General features: G+C 37.0%; 1 protein-coding gene across 2 annotated transcripts in view; it reads right to left on the bottom strand.

Annotated features, from left to right (window-relative positions):
- Positions 1–16,761, bottom strand: part of kif1c (kinesin family member 1C) — a 55,796-nt gene extending 39,035 nt beyond the window's left edge. For both annotated transcript variants that reach the window (XM_041779106.1, XM_041779105.1), the window contains exons 1-2: positions 16,406–16,761; positions 16,120–16,187 (exon numbers count right to left, since the gene is read on the bottom strand). The gene's annotated coding sequence lies outside the window, so the exon portion shown is untranslated. The remainder of the gene's footprint in view (positions 1–16,119; positions 16,188–16,405) is intronic.
- Between the last annotated feature and the right edge of the window lie 474 nt (positions 16,762–17,235).

Below are 17,235 nucleotides of genomic sequence, written 5' to 3' on the forward strand. Positions count from 1 at the left end.
TATAGAGTGATTTAGCAAACAGGAATAACAGCAACACAGGGCTGAGGAGGCTGGGGTGGAGGAGGGGAAGCTTTAGTCTATAAAGGAGGAGGCTGGGGTGGAGGAGGGGAAGCTTGAGTCTATAAAGGAGGAGGCTGGGGTGGAGGAGGTGAAGCTTTAGTCTATAAAGGAGGAGGCTGGGGTGGAGGAGGTGAAGCTTGAGTCTATAAAGGAGGAGGCTGGGGTGGAGGAGGTGAAGCTTTAGTCTATAAAGGAGGAGGCTGGGGTGGAGGAGGTGAAGCTTTAGTCTATAAAGGAGGAGGCTGGGGTGGAGGAGGGGAAGCTTTAGTCTATAAAGGAGGAGGCTGGGGTGGAGGAGGTGAAGCTTTAGTCTATAAAGGAGGAGGCTGGGGTGGAGGAGGTGAAGCTTTAGTCTATAAAGGAGGAGGCTGGGGTGGAGGAGGTGAAGCTTTAGTCTATAAAGGAGGAGGCTGGGGTGGAGGAGGTGAAGCTTTAGTCTATAAAGGAGGAGGCTGGGGTGGAGGAGGTGAAGCTTTAGTCTATAAAGGAGGAGGCTGGGGTGGAGGAGGTGGAGCTTCAGTCTATAAAGGAGGAGGCTGGGGTGGAGGAGTTGAAGCTTTAGTCTATAAAGGAGGATGCTGGGGTGGAGGAGGTGAAGCTTTAGTCTATAAAGGAGGAGGCTGGGGTGGAGGAGGTGAAGCTTGAGTCTATAAAGGAGGAGGCTGGGGTGGAGGAGGTGAAGCTTTAGTCTATAAAGGAGGAGGCTGGGGTGGAGGAGGTGGAGCTTTAGTCTATAAAGGAGGAGGCTGGGGTGGAGGAGGGGAAGCTTTAGTCTATAAAGGAGGAGGCTGGGGTGGAGGAGGTGAAGCTTGAGTCTATAAAGGAGGAGGCTGGGGTGGAGGAGGTGAAGCTTTAGTCTATAAAGGAGGAGGCTGGGGTGGAGGAGGTGAAGCTTTAGTCTATAAAGGAGGAGGCTGGGGTGGAGGAGGTGAAGCTTTAGTCTATAAAGGAGGAGGCTGGGGTGGAGGAGGTGGAGCTTCAGTCTATAAAGGAGGAGGCTGGGGTGGAGGAGTTGAAGCTTTAGTCTATAAAGGAGGATGCTGGGGTGGAGGAGGTGGAGCTTTAGTCTATAAAGGAGGAGGCTGGGGTGGAGGAGGTGGAGCTTCAGTCTATAAAGGAGGAGGCTGGGGTGGAGGAGGTGAAGCTTTAGTCTATAAAGGAGGAGGCTGGGGTGGAGGAGGTGGAGCTTCAGTCTATAAAGGAGGAGGCTGGGGTGGAGGAGGTGAAACTTTATTCTATAAAGGAGGAGGCTGGGGTGGAGGAGGTGAAGCTTTAGTCTATAAAGGAGGAGGCTGGGGTGGAGGAGGTGAAGCTTTAGTCTATAAAGGAGGAGGCTGGGGTGGAGGAGGTGGAGCTTCAGTCTATAAAGGAGGAGGCTGGGGTGGAGGAGGTGGAGCTACAGTCTATAAAGGAGGAGGCTGGGGTGGAGGAGGTGGAGTTTCGGTCTATAAAGGAGGAGGCTGGGGCGGAGGAGGTGGAGCTTTATTCTATAATGGAGGAGGCTGGGGTGGAGGGGGTGAAGCTATAGTCAATAAAGGAGGAGGCTGGGGTGGAGGAGGTAAAGTTTCAGTCTATAATGGAGGAGGCTGGGGTGGAGGAGGTGAAGCTTGAGTCTATAAAGGAGGAGGCTGGGGTGGAGGAGGTGAAGCTTTAGTCTATAAAGGAGGAGGCTGGGGTGGAGGAGGTGGAGCTTCAGTCTATAAAGGAGGAGGCTGGGGTGGAGGAGGTGGAGCTTCAGTCTATAAAGGAGGAGGCTGGGGTGGAGGAGGTGGAGCTTCAGTCTATAAAGGAGGAGGCTGGGGTGGAGGAGGTGAAGCTTGAGTCTATAAAGGAGGAGGCTGGGGTGGAGGAGGTGGAGCTTCAGTCTATAAAGGAGGAGGCTGGGGTGGAGGAGGTGGAGCTTCAGTCTATAAAGGAGGAGGCTGGGGTGGAGGAGGTGGAGCTTCAGTCTATAAAGGAGGAGGCTGGGGTGGAGGAGGTGGAGTTTCAGTCTATAATGGAGGAGGCTGGGGTGGAGGAGGTGGAGTTTCAGTCTATAAAGGAGGAGGCTGGGGTGGAGGAGGTGGAGCTTCAGTCTATAAAGGAGGAGGCTGGGGTGGAGGAGGTGGAGCTTCAGTCTATAAAGGAGGAGGCTGGGGTGGAGGAGGTGGAGCTTCAGTCTATAAAGGAGGAGGCTGGGGTGGAGGAGGTGGAGCTTCAGTCTATAAAGGAGGAGTTTAATTCATTCATGTTTTGTGCAGCAGCAGAGATTTTATGCACATAAAGCAAACATTAAAATGTCAATTGTTTTAGAATGACTTACAAAAATCCTCCTTTTTGTGTTTTAAGTATTTTTTTTAATCAAACGTGACATAGAATGAGAATCCCCTTTAAAAAATAATTGATTTGTATTTGTAATTTGAGCAAAAATAATTGCATTTATATATTTATTTAATCATTCTGCCCTGGTTCAGTCTAATATTTCAGTTCTGGTTGGCTTTAAATACACATCAGCCTTTGGCTCCTCCTCTCTGTTGCATCATGAGCGATACTGAGCTCTGATTGGCCAGTTTGGATCAGTCATGACTGAGTCGAGTGACTATTATACTGTTTATGATTTTATTAGTGTACACTTGGAGGGAGATAAATCCTCCGGCGCTGGCGTTATCAGTGCTGCGGTCCTAACATCAGAAACAACACTCCTCTAAAAATACACAACCACACAGACGGGGATGGCTGAGATTCCTGCTGAGAACCACTTTAGCAACACCGGCTAACTTTAGCGATGCAGACATGGACAGTGTGGAGGTGAACGTCTCTAAATCACCTCTTTAAGCTTCTCTCAGATATTTGATGGATCAGTGGATGGACAGACATTTCAGTGATATTCTGGAGAGCTTTCAGTGCCAGGCTGGTCACGTTCTTCCACCTGACGGTCCTCGGTGGAGTCCGTTTGGCCTGCCTGTATGTTAGAAAGTGAAGATGTCGACACACTAAACCTCAGGTTACACTGAGCTGGAATGACTGGGCATAAAGCCCGACTCAGACAAAACCCCAGCAAGAGTGTGAGAACAGTTATGAGCATTTAAGGAGGATTGTTTCTGTCAGAAAGGCTGCAGTTTTCAGGATCAGAGCTCTACACATGAAACTCAGAGTTTTACAGTCAAACATAACACTGACTGTAGTCAGAACAGCCGATTTCATGTAGAGGTATACAGGAGAAAACCTGATCATGTTCACATTCAGGTATACGCTGATGACTCAGTCATATTTACACCTAAAAAGAACCCAAGAAGGCTCGAGTACTCTAACGACCATCCAGGATTGGTTCAGAAAATCAGGATCATTATTAAACAACAAAAAAACATAAATGAATTTAAAAAATAATCTCAACTAAAGATTTTTTCTAAAATGTTCAGCCTTTGTTTAATCTACCTTTATAACATAGAATGATTTATTGCTAGCTTATTAAAAAACAGAAGATGGACTTAAAAAATAATAATTTTAAATTCTAATCATGATATTGGGGGGAAAAAATCACTATAAAATCATTTTAACCTAATCAATCAGCCCTAATTTCAAATACCAATAAATAAAACACTTCAAGAAAACAGGATAAAATCTGCCATGAAAGCATGAAAACCAAATATCTTTCTTATAATCATTCACTACTATATTGTGTTTTTGTTTGTTTGTTTGTTTAATTCATTTTTAAAAATTTGAAACGTATTTTCATTTCTTTTTTTAGTTTGTTTTTATCTGTTTGGATTTTTTTTTCTTAAATTTATTTTGGATTTAATTTATTTTTAGGTTTTTGATTTGATTTAAAAATATAAAATATAATTATCAACTTCTAAGTTTCTTTATTCATTTCATTTTTGCTTTTGTATTTTTACTTTATTTTTCAATTATTTAATTTTTGTTTCTTAATTCATTTTAAATTTAATTGTCTTATACTCCTTTGATTTTTTTATTTATTATATAATTTTTTAAAAATTTTATATCAACAACTTTTTATATACAGTGCTTAACAAATGTATTAGACCACCCTAACCCTAACCAAAGTAAGGTTTCTGCCACAGCTGCCCTAAATTAACATCATTGGTAATTACCAAAATCATTTTTATGTTTCTGCAATGGTTAATACACCAATATGTAGAAGCTCTTTAACCCAAATGATATTTTTAATGCTAAAATATAATTATTATTGTTATCCATGAATTTTTAAATTTACTGATTTACAAAAAAACTGAAAAAATAGTAAAGTAATATTTCTTGATTAATGTGTCAAATTATAGTTATTTACTGTCATTCCTGAACAGAAAAATGAGTTTTAGTGGTTGAATGTTATGCTTGATTCATTTTTGACTTCTCAGAGAAGCCCAGTGAGCCGGCTCAAATTTGGGTGAATTCAGTTTGAAATTCCTCATTCCTGTTCAAAATGGTAAAACGTGGAGAGCTGACTGAAAATGAAAGAGTCCGCATTAAAGTAAAAGTTTAAAAAAATTATGTTTTATGTTTTTTATGACAGGTGGTCTAATAAACTTGTTAAGCACTGTACATCACTAAAAGAACTGGTAAAAACAAACACACAAGTAAAAATAACAGGTAACTCTTACTGAACAAGAAGACTGAAACTGATTCATATCTATTTATCTCATTAAATCAATTATTTCCATTTGCACTTGGGTTAAAAATCACAAGTGCTAGTTTAATAAATGATCATGACAGCAATATTCCTCCTTTATTGAATTATTAGTGATCACAATAATAAAAGTGAGAATATCCAATAACAGGGCTGAATTATTCTCTAAAATAATCTATCTGTTATTTTATTTTCCACTATTGTAATTTATGGTGATTATTTTTAGGCTCCTCATCTTTTGTGTTTTTCAACAATTCAAGCGATAAATCATTCTAGATATTATAACCTGATAAATCATTCTAGATATTATAACCTGATAAATCACTCTAGATATTATAACCTGATAAATCACTCTAGATATTATAACCTGATAAATCACTCTAGATATTATAACCTGATAAATCACTCTAGATATTATAACCTGATAAATCACTCTAGATATTATAACCTGATAAATCATTCTAGATATTATAACCTGATAAATCACTCTAGATATTATAACCTGATAAATCACTCTAGATATTATAACCTGATAAATCACTCTAGATATTATAACCTGATAAATCACTTTAGATATTATAACCTGATAAATCACTCTAGATATTATAACCTGATAAATCACTCTAGATAATATAACCTGATAAATCACTTTAGATATTATAACCTGATAAATCACTCTAGATATTATAACCTGATAAATCACACTAGATATTATAACCTGATAAATCACTCTAGATCTTATAACCTGATAAATCACTCTAGATATTATAACCTGATAAATCACTTTAGATATTATAACCTGATAAATCACTTTAGATATTATAACCTGATAAATCACTTTAGATATTATAACCTGATAAATCACTTTAGATATTATAACCTGATAAATCACTTTAGATATTATAACCTGATAAATCACTTTAGATATTATAACCTGATAAATCACTCTAGATATTATAACCTGATAAATCACTCTAGATATTATAACCTGATAAATCACTCTAGATATTATAACCTGATAAATCACTTTAGATATTATAACCTGATAAATCACTTTAGATATTATAACCTGATAAATCACTCTAGATATTATAACCTGATAAATCACTCTAGATATTATAACCTGATAAATCACTCTAGATATTATAACCTGATAAATCACTCTAGATATTATAACCTGATAAATCACTCTAGATATTATAACCTGATAAATCACTTTAGATATTATAACCTGATAAATCACTCTAGATATTATAACCTGATAAATCACTCTAGATAATATAACCTGATAAATCACTTTAGATATTATAACCTGATAAATCACTCTAGATATTATAACCTGATAAATCACTCTAGATATAATAACCTGATAAATCACTTTAGATATTATAACCTGATAAATCACTTTAGATATGATAACCTGATAAATCACTCTAGATATTATAACCTGATAAATCACTCTAGATATTATAACCTGATAAATCACTTTAGATATTATAACCTGATAAATCACTCTAGATATTATAACCTGATAAATCACTCTAGATATAATAACCTGATAAATCACTTTAGATATTATAACCTGATAAATCACTTTAGATATTATAACCTGATAAATCTCTTTAGATATTATAACCTGATAAATCACTCTAGATATTATAACCTGATAAATCACTTTAGATATTGTAACCTGATAAATCACTCTAGATATTATAACCTGATAAATCACTCTAGATATTATAACCTGATAAATCACTTTAGATATTATAACCTGATAAATCACTCTAGATATAATAACCTGATAAATCACTTTAGATATTATAACCTGATAAATCACTTTAGATATTATAACCTGATAAATCACTCTAGATATTATAACCTGATAAATCATTCTAGATATTATAACCTGATAAATCACTCTAGATATTATAACCTGATAAATCACTCTAGATATTATAACCTGATAAATCACTTTAGATATTATAACCTGATAAATCACTCTAGATATTATAACCTGATAAATCATTCTAGATATTATAACCTGATAAATCACTCTAGATATTATAACCTGATAAATCACTGTAGATATTATAACCTGATAAACCACTCTAGATATTATAACCTGATAAATCACTTTAGATATTATAACCTGATAAATCACTTTAGATATTATAACCTGATAAATCACTTTAGATATTATAACCTGATAAATCACTCTAGATATTATAACCTGATAAATCACTTTAGATATTATAACCTGATAAATCACTTTAGATATTATAACCTGATAAATCACTTTAGATATTATAACCTGATAAATCACTCTAGATATTATAACCTGATAAATCACTCTAGATATTATAACCTGATAAATCACTTTAGATATTATAACCTGATAAATCACTCTAGATATTATAACCTGATAAATCACTCTAGATATAATAACCTGATAAATCACTCTAGATATTATAACCTGATAAATCACTCTTGATATTATAACCTGATAAATCACTTTAGATATTATAACCTGATAAATCACTTTAGATATTATAACCTGATAAATCACTTTAGATATTATAACCTGATAAATCACTCTAGATATTATAACCTGATAAATCACTCTAGATATTATAACCTGATAAATCACTTTAGATATTATAACCTGATAAATCACTTTAGATATTATAACCTGATAAATCACTTTAAATATTATAACCTGATAAATCATTCTAGATATTATAACCTGATAAATCACTCTAGATCTTATAACCTGATAAATCACTCTAGATATTATAACCTGATAAATCACTCTAGATCTTATAACCTGATAAATCACTCTAGATATTATAACCTGATAAATCACTTTAGATATTATAACCTGATAAATCACTTTAGATATTATAACCTGATAAATCACTTTAGATATTATAACCTGATAAATCACTTTAGATATTATAACCTGATAAATCACTTTAGATATTATAACCTGATAAATCACTTTAGATATTATAACCTGATAAATCACTCTAGATATTATAACCTGATAAATCACTCTAGATCTTATAACCTGATAAATCACTCTAGATATTATAACCTGATAAATCACTTTAGATATTATAACCTGATAAATCACTTTAGATATTATAACCTGATAAATCACTTTAGATATTATAACCTGATAAATCACTTTAGATATTATAACCTGATAAATCACTCTAGATATTATAACCTGATAAATCACTCTAGATCTTATAACCTGATAAATCACTCTAGATATTATAACCTGATAAATCACTTTAGATATTATAACCTGATAAATCACTTTAGATATTATAACCTGATAAATCACTTTAGATATTATAACCTGATAAATCACTTTAGATATTATAACCTGATAAATCACTCTAGATATTATAACCTGATAAATCACTTTAGATATTATAACCTGATAAATCACTTTAGATATTATAACCTGATAAATCACTTTAGATATTATAACCTGATAAATCACTCTAGATATTATAACCTGATAAATCACTCTAGATATTATAACCTGATAAATCACTTTAGATATTATAACCTGATAAATCACTCTAGATATTATAACCTGATAAATCACTCTAGATATAATAACCTGATAAATCACTCTAGATATTATAACCTGATAAATCACTCTAGATATTATAACCTGATAAATCACTCTTGATATTATAACCTGATAAATCACTTTAGATATTATAACCTGATAAATCACTTTAGATATTATAACCTGATAAATCACTTTAGATATTATAACCTGATAAATCACTCTAGATATTATAACCTGATAAATCACTCTAGATTTTATAACCTGATAAATCATCAATCACAACCAGCAGGACCCTGCCAGAGGGGACTGTTAGGTTCCAATCAGACGCTCCACCTCTGGTCAGAGGAAGGAACATCTGGAACATTCTACCATCTGTAATCCAGGAACATGCACCACCTTTAAAACCATCTAAAAAACGACTCAAAGCTGCTCTCACTGCTGGCTGGATTTGCTGCAGCATGTGTTCATATACGCTGCACCAAACCACCTGGGATAGAACTTTATATTTAAATACTTCTGTTTATGTGCAATGCATGCTTTTATATATGTGCAGTCATGGACAAAAATGTTGGCACCCATCGAATTTTTCTAGAAAATTCACCATTTCTCCCAGAAATTGTTGCAGTTACAAATGTTTTTGGCATACACATGTTTATTGCCTTTATGTGCATTAGAGCAATAGAAAAAATTAGAAGAAAAAAGCCAAAATTGACATAATTTTACACAAAACTCAAAAAGTGGGCCAGACAAAATTGTTGGCACCCTTTTAAAACTGTGGATAAATCATTTTATTTCCAGCATGTGATGCTCATTTAAACTCACCTGTGGCAGTAACAGGTGCTGCAATCTAGAAATCACACCTGAAGCCAGTTAGAATGTCTAAAAGTTGACTCAACCTTTGTGTTGTGTGTCTGTGTGTGTCACACCAAGCATGGAGAAGAGAAAGAAGAGCCCAGAATTGTCTGAGGACTTGAGAAGCAAAATAGTGGAAAAATATGAACAATCTCAAGGTTAAAGACCATCTCCAGAGATCCTGAAACTCCTTTGTCCACTGTGTGTAATATAATCAAGAAGTTTATAACCCATGGGACTGTGGCTAATCTCCCTGGATGTGGCCGAAAGAGAAAAATTGACAGAAGAATGCAACGCAGGATAGTTGTAATGGTGGATAAACATCCTCAGTCAACTTCCACACAGATTCAGGCTGTCCTACAGACTCAGGGTGCAAAAGTGTCAGCTGGGACCATACGTGGTCATCTGAATGAGATGAAGCGCTATGGCAGGAGACGGAGGAGAACCCCACTGCTGACAAAAAGACATAAAAAAGCCAGACTCATCTGTCCACAAAATGTACCTGAGTAAGCCTCAGTCCTTCTGGGAGAACATTTTGTGGACAGATGCAACTAAGGTAGAGCTTTTTGGAAAAGCACGTCGTTCCACTGTTTACAGAAAATGGAATGAGGCCTACAAAGAAAAGAACACAGTACCTGCAGTCAAACATGGTGGAGGTTCAAGGATGTTTTGGGGTTGTTTTGCTACCTCTGGCACTGGGTGCCTTGACTGTCTGCAAGGAATCATGAAATCTGGAGACTATCAAAAAATTTGGGGCCACAATGTAGGGCCTAGTGTCAGAAAGCTGGGTCTGCGTCAGAGGTCATGGGTGTTCCAGCAGGACAATGACCCCAAACATACTTCAAAAAGCACCAAGAAATGGTTGGAGACAAAGCTGGAGAGTTCTGAAGAGGCCAGCAATGAGTCCGGATCTAAATCCCATTGAACACCTATGGAGAGATCTCAGAACTGCTGCTGAAAAAGGAACCCTTCAAATCTGAGAGACCTGGAGCAGTTTGGAGAAGAAGAGTGGTCCAAAATTCCAGCTGAGAGGAGTAAGAAGCTTGCTGATGGTTATATATGATTGGTTTCAGTTACTATTTCCCAAGGGTGTGCAACCAAATATTAAGTTGAGGGTGCCAACAATTTTTTCCAGCCCATTTTTTGAGTTTTGTGTAAAATTATGTCAATGTTGTCTTTTTCCTTCGGATTTTTTGTGTTGTTCCAATGCACAGAAAGGAAATAAACACATGTATACCAACAATTTCTGGGAGAAATGATGTTTTTTCTGGAAAAATTCCAGGGGTGCCAACATTTTCGTCCATGACTGTATGTATGTATGCACCAGCCTGCTCCATGTCCTCTATCTGCTGCGTATTAGTGACTATTGTTGTGTCTGCAGGATTTGGGTGCTGCATGCATGTGTGGGGCACAGTCACACCAGTGGACTTTTAATGGAGCGTTTTTCATTGATGTGGTCCGCTCCAGGTGGCAGAGTCATTTAGATTGTGTTATATCTACATTTTTACATCTGCTATAAGCTTCTGTTTCTCTATGGTCGTGGTACCTAAGCAATCTGTGACACATGTGGAAAACTACCCGTCTTTATGCCCTTACTCAGCCCAGTCTGCATCAATGTTGTTATTCCTGTTTGCATGCTGTCTCTTTGTGTTTCCTGCCACGGGGATGTCAATCAGCAGTCTGCTAACTCCAGCATCAATGCGCTCTGTCCTTCTACAAAAATGTTAAATAAAACACATTTATCTCATTAAAATTGATCTCTAAATACCGGTATATCTGATATTTGCTAAAATCCAAGGCCATTCTTTCAGTGCGTTTGTGTTCCATCAGCAGAGCTCTGTATAAAGGCCAACAAATCTCCTCCCCACCTTTTTAAATGATCCTCCTGTTTCTCTGTAATCAATGCTGGAGAGACGTCATGTTTTTAAACAGACAACAGGCTGAGAATCTCCACCGGAGAACAGGACGACTGTGTCAGAGAAGCTGTAGGAAGGGTTGAAACCATTCTAACCAGTGGACGTCTCTGCCCCATGGTGACTGCATGTGAATTTTTAAAAAAAGGACGAGGCAAATATACCTGGGCGGCCCTCCTGAGTATCGCCAAAATGTGACCGAAATTTGGTCAATCTGACTGTAAATGTCCGTATCCCATAGTACTTCCTGCTTTTATCACAAACCCCCTGTTTTCAGCCTCAGTTGATCCAGCAGTTAAACTTTCTACCTCTTCCTCTTGTCTTTTCTTCATTACAGTAACTGCAGTAAAATCAATGATGATCGATATTTATCAGCTATGATAATGATGTCCAGCTGTTTTCCTGGACACAAACGTGCAGGAAATGTGGTGCTGCTGATATGACAAGCATAGAGACAGAAGTGCTGACGGGAAGAGTAGCAGAGCGACGCAGGAACCACTGCAGCTCTCACAGAAGCAGTGTTAAGAGACTCACGCTGCAATTTGCATCAAATCTGCACCTTCTCTTTGGATCATTAAAATGTGAATCTGCTGACTGAGAGTGGCCGTCACCTCCAGATCAGGCCTCCTACAGCCTGCTCCAGGACCAGCAGGGCTGCTTCAAGATGACCAGAGGCTAAAAACACATGAGAACAGCCCCTCCATGTTTACATGGATCAGTCTGCTGGTGTTTCTCAGGAGTGGACAAACAGAAAAGGTCTAAACCGGGCTGGAGCCTGCACATTAGAGCTGAGTGGAAGCACATGAGTCTGTTCAGACCCTGCTGTTGTTGCTGCGATCATAAATCTAACTTTGCTGCTCTGCAGCACTCAACTGTTTTAAGGACATGATTTAAAAAACAGGGTTTCACTGTTGTTATATTCCACAAGACCTTTTAAATCTGACTGATCTCCTCTTCTTAAGGACAATCTGTACTGCTCTTTATTTGACTTCTTTATAATCCATCTCTGATGGTAATGTGCAACAAACCATGATACAGACTGATATTTACAGCTGATATAGGCTGATATTTACAGCTGATATAGACTGATATTTACAGCTGATACAGACTGATATTTACAGCTGATATAGACTGATATTTACAGCTGATACAGACTGATATTTACAGCTGATATAGACTGATATTTACAGCTGATATAGACTGATATTTACAGCTGATATAGACTGATATTTACAGCTGATATAGACTGATATTTACAGCTGATATAGACTGATATTTACAGCTGATATAGACTGATATTTACAGCTGATACAGACTGATATTTACAGCTGATATAGACTGATATTTACAGCTGATATAGACTGATATTTACAGCTGATATAGACTGATATTTACAGCTGATACAGACTGATATTTACAGCTGATATAGACTGATATTTACAGCTGATACAGACTGATATTTACAGCTGATATAGACTGATATTTACAGCTGATATAGACTGATATTTACAGCTGATATAGGCTGATATTTACAGCTGATATAGACTGATATTTACAGCTGATATAGACTGATATTTACAGCTGATATAGACTGATATTTACAGCTGATATAGACTGATATTTACAGCTGATATAGACTGATATTTACAGCTGATACAGACTGATATTTACAGCTGAAATAGGCTGATATTTACAGCTGATATAGACTGATATTTACAGCTGATATAGACTGATATTTACAGCTGATATAGACTGATATTTACAGCTGATATAGACTGATATTAAACAGCTGATATAGACTGATATTTACAGCTGATATAGACTGATATTTACAGCTGATATAGACTGATATTTACAACTGATATAGACTGATATTTACAGCTGATATAGACTGATATTTACAACTGATATAGACTGATATTTACAGCTGATATAGACTGATATTTACCACTGATATAAACTGATATTTACAGCTGATATAGACTGATATTTACAACTGATATAGACTGATATTTACAGCTGATATAGACTGATATTTACAGCTGATATAGACTGATATTTACAGCTGATACAGACTGATATTTACAGCTGATACAGACTGATATTTACAGCTGATATAGACTGATATTTACAGCTGATACAGACTGATATTTACAGCTGATATAGACTGATATTTACAGCTGATACAGACTGATATTTACAGCTGATACAGACTGATATTTACAGCTGATATAGACTGATATTTACAGGAGATACAGACTGATATTTACAGCTGATACAGACTGATATTTACAGCTGATATAGACTGATATTTACAGCTGATATAGACTGATATTTACAGCTGATACAGACTGATATTTACAGCTGATACAGACTGATATTTACAGCTGATACAGACTGATATTTACAGCTGATATAGACTGATATTAAACAGCTGATACAGACTGATATTTACAGCTGATATAGACTGATATTTACAGCTGATATAGGCTGATATTTACAGCTGATACAGACTGATATTTACAGCTGATACAGACTGATATTTACAGCTGATATAGACTGATATTTACAGCTGATATAGACTGATATTTACAGCTGATACAGACTGATATTTACAGCTGATATAGACTGATATTTACAGCTGATATAGACTGATATTTACAGCTGATATAGACTGATATTTACAGCTGATACAGACTGATATTTACAGCTGATATAGACTGATATTTACAGCTGATATAGACTGATATTTACAGCTGATATAGACTGATATTTACAGCTGATATAGACTGATATTTACAGCTGATATAGGCTGATATTTACAGCTGATATAGGCTGATATTTACAGCTGATACAGACTGATATTTACAGCTGATACAGACTGATATTTACAGCTGATATAGACTGATATTTACAGCTGATATAGGCTGATATTTACAGCTGATATAGATTGATATTTACAGCTGATATAGACTGATATTTACAGCTGATACAGACTGATATTTACAGCTGATACAGACTGATATTTACAGCTGATATAGACTGATATTTACAGCTGATATAGACTGATATTTACAGCTGATATAGACTGATATTTACAGCTGATATAGACTGATATTTACAGCTGATATAGGCTGATATTTACAGCTGATATAGGCTGATATTTACAGCTGATACAGACTGATATTTACAGCTGATATAAACTGATATTTACAGCTGATATAGACTGATATTTACAGCTGATATAGGCTGATATTTACAGCTGATATAGGCTGATATTTACAGCTGATATAGATTGATATTTACAGCTGATATAGATTGATATTTACAGCTGATATAGACTGATATTTACAGCTGATATAGACTGATATTTACAGCTGATATAGGCTGATATTTACAGCTGATATAGACTGATATTTACAGCTGATATAGGCTGATATTTACAGCTGATATAGGCTGATATTTACAGCTGATATAGACTGATATCTACAGCTGATATAGACTGATATTAAACAGCTGATACAGACTGATATTTACAGCTGATATAGACTGATATTTACAGCTGATATAGACTGATATTTACAGCTGATATAAACATATATTTACAGCTGATATAAACTGATATTTACAGCTGATATAGACTGATATTTACAGCTGATATAGACTGATATTTACAGCTGATATAGATTGATATTTACAGCTGATATAGACTGATATTTACAGCTGATATAGACTGATATTTACAGCTGATATAAACATATATTTACAGCTGATATAGACTGATATTTACAGCTGATATAGACTGATATTTACAGCTGATATAGATTGATATTTACAGCTGATATAGACTGATATTTACAGCTGATATAGACTGATATTTACAGCTGATATAGGCTGATATTTACAGCTGATATAGACTGATATTTACAGCTGATATAGGCTGATATTTACAGCTGATATAGACTGATATTTACAGCTGATATAGACTGATATTTACAGCTGATATAGACTGATATTTACAGCTGATATAGGCTGATATTTACAGCTGATATAGACTGATATTAAACAGCTGATACAGACTGATATTTACAGCTGATATAGACTGATATTTACAGCTGATATAAACTGATATTTACAGCTGATATAGACTGATATTTACAGCTGATATAGACTGATATTTACAGCTGATATAAACTGATATTTACAGCTGATATAGACTGATATTTACAGCTGATATAGACTGATATTTACAGCTGATATAAACTGATATTTACAGCTGATATAGACTGATATTTACAGCTGATATAAACTGATATTTACAGCTGATATAGACTGATATTTACAGCTGATATAAACTGATATTTACAGCTGATATAGACTGATATTTACAGCTGATATAGACTGATATTAACAGCTGATATAGACTGATATTTACAGCTGATATAGACTGATATTAACAGCTGATATAGACTGATATCGACTTCTGACCATTTCTAGAAAATCAGTTTTTTTAAATAAAGCTTGTTTATTTTTGTTGAATAGATCATTCAGAGAGATTTCACTTTTTACAAAATTCGCCTAAAAAAGGATGAAAAATGATGAAAATTTCCACCAACGTTCTTCAGTTTTCTTAATGTGGATTCATCTTGAAATCCAACAATAAGACCTGTTTGATACCAGTTGGACCACAGACAGCCTTTAGCCTTCCTCGGGGTTTATTCTGCTGTTTGTCATCATCAGAACTAACAGGACTCTGCCTGTTGTCCAAACTGAAGAAAAACATTGGCAGCACCTCTGAGCGGGACCATTCCTGACAGGTCTGTAAACTTAGAAGTTATCCTCTGATCATTAAAATGAGTAATTACCCAATAACGACTCCTGTTCAGGTTTCCACTGGTACAAACTGGTGTCAACATGGTTTAAAACCGGATCAAAGATTCTGGTATGGGACAGTCCTAGTCAGTAAACTAACTCACACTGAAGATTAACCTGATTAACGCGGATTAAATCACATTAAAGCCTACTAAAGTGACGTGTTTTCATAGAGGTGTTGTGTTGTCCGGTTTACCGGGATGACTCACCTCTACTGGACCGCAGGAAACGGAGAGTCTCGTGGAGGCCACGCGCTGATCGGTTATAAAGTCCCCATCTGCCCGTGATCAAACAAACAAACAGGTAAACAAACAAACAAACAAACGAACGAACGAGAGAATAAAAAACAAAGGAACGGAGAGTCGGAGGGGTCAAACAGCCGCTGTCCCGGGCCTGTCGGTACCGGGACACTCACAGACAGACACGGTGTCAGTAGGGTGGGGGCGCTCTCTCTCTCTCACTCACTCCGACGGTCATAAAAGTTACAACACTCACTAATGTCGTCTCCCCGGTGTAACGGAAGCTCGCTGCGAACTTTTCTCGGTGCTGACGTCACCGTCCGGTCCCCGTGTCCGCCGTTAAAAAGTGAAGAAACAAAATGAAGGAGTTTGGGCCCTCGGAGAATCACGGCACGTCCGGCGGCTGAAACTCGGTGATCCGGGAGTCCGTCCGGCCCGGTGGACGCTCCCGACGCTCGTGCTGGGGTTGGCGGGGGGCGATATTCGGTAAACGGAGACTTACCGGAGAGTTTGAGCGGATAGTTGAGTTTTTTTACGGTAAAGGGAGAGAGAGGAGAGGGGGGGGAGAGAGGCACAGAGGCTGGCCGGTGGCCTGGCCGCGCGGCGGGTGTGAGCGTGCGGGAGCGCGCGCGTTCCAGTGACGGAGCCGAGCGCGAGCTAGTCTGCCGGCAGCAGCCGCGGGGCTCGAGCCGCTTCGCCCCGCCCAGCGCCGCCTCCTGCTCCCGGACAATGACAGACGTCTCACTCCGAGCGGAATTTGGTCACACAAGATCTGTCAGTAAAGCGCAACAGGGTGGTTCCGGAAGTAAAAAGACGTTCTTTTTTTCTAGACGGTGGACTGACTGTCAGCTGTGACGTCATGACCATCTGAGGCAGACTTAGCATGACAGGGGAAAGGTGGACTAGGCTGATTCAGGCCGATTTTACAGCCAATGTACACCGACATTTTTATCTGATAAACGCACAAAGAAAATTTAAGGTGCACGCTGGGGCGTGGCTAAGGATTTGCACAGCCCCTCCCCCCAACCGGTGAGACAAGCAACATACATGTTTTTTTGTTTGTTTGTTTGTTTGTTTTTAAAAATA

This window comes from Cheilinus undulatus, linkage group 22 (genome assembly GCF_018320785.1).
Source record: "Cheilinus undulatus linkage group 22, ASM1832078v1, whole genome shotgun sequence".
In the NCBI taxonomy this organism is placed as follows: Eukaryota; Metazoa; Chordata; class Actinopteri; order Labriformes; family Labridae; genus Cheilinus; species Cheilinus undulatus.